Source organism: Homarus americanus, unplaced genomic scaffold, assembly GCF_018991925.1.
Source record: "Homarus americanus isolate GMGI-L3 unplaced genomic scaffold, GMGI_Hamer_2.0 scaffold28086, whole genome shotgun sequence".
Classification (NCBI taxonomy): Eukaryota; Metazoa; Arthropoda; class Malacostraca; order Decapoda; family Nephropidae; genus Homarus; species Homarus americanus.
Window position 1 is genome coordinate 20001 of NW_024735779.1, and position 1467 is coordinate 21467.

Below are 1467 nucleotides of genomic sequence, written 5' to 3' on the forward strand. Positions count from 1 at the left end.
AAAATACTGGGATTTTTTTTTTCGTAAGAGTATTTATTTATTTTTGTATTACATTATTATTTATATTATTTTCTAATGGCTGTTTATTCCCTTTTCTTTATCTCCTCTCCTTCATTCCTTCTCTCCTTCTTTCTCGCCTCCTTTCCTTTTTTCTTTCTTTTATCCTCCTCTCCTTCCTTCTCCGTCCTTCGTCTTCCTTCCTTCCTTCTCTCCTCCTTTCCCTCTATCCGCCCATATCACCCTCTTCCTTCCCCCTCTTCCCTTTCATTAACCCTCTTCCTTCTCTCTCACCTCCTCCTCCTCCTCCTCCTCCTCCTCCTCCTCCTCCTCCTCCTCCTCCTGGTTCATCTATCAGCGTCAGGAGGTGTGTCTGGAAGGAAGCAGCACATGTAATACAACTTCCTCACTCGTATTGTGTGTGTGTGTGTGTGTGTGTGTGTGTGTGTGTTTTTACATAATATCAACACTAACATATAAACGTACGTACATACATGGACACAGTCAGTCACGTATATGAAAACACACACACACACACACACACACACACACACACACACACACACACACACACACAGAAATGTAGTATGGTAGCTCTTAATTGCCGGTTGACCTTTAACCTGTAACCATAAATTAACCTAACTTAACGTAAGTTAACCTAACCTAACCAATATTGACTAGCAACTAAATCGATTAACTGTTGAAATAAGTTAGAAAAATTGGTTCATAATCTAGAAAACTAGAGAATTCTGACCCAATCTTACCGATTTTGAACAATTTTGACCTGATTTTACCGATTTCGATCTGCTTTTTCCGATTTTGACTTGATTTTAACGACTTAGACCTATTTATACTGATTGACCTGATTTTACCGTTTTTGATCTGATTCTACTGACTTGCATAACTGTACCGATTTTTACTTGATTTATACCTAATTTTATCAATTTTGACCAAGTTTTACCGGTTTTCACCAAATAAAGCCGATTTTTGCCTGGTATCACCGAGTTTGACCTAATTTAACCGTTTTTCACCGGTTTTGACCTAATATCACTCATTTCACCAGATTTTACCGGTGTCTGAACTATCAACTGACCCAGTAAGACGTTCGACTGGGTATCAGACACACACACACACACACACACACACACACACACACACACACACACTCGGATGAAACACTTGAGGACGAAATAGAATGTTTACTTCCCTACTTTAATATTATTAGTCAACACCCAGGAGAAGATGTGGGCCTGGCCAGAGTCTGTTGAGGAGCTGGGAGGCCGAGGGAGAAGAAGAAGAAAGAGGGAAAGACGAAATGAGGGAATCTAATGCTTCTTGGTTTATAGTTAGAGCTGTGAATGAAGTTTTTTAAACCTCTCCTCAATGGTGTCCGTGAATTGGGATTTTCTGTCCTTGAATCTGTGGAATATTACCATTAAACTATGAATAACGTATTAAAGTTTATTATCT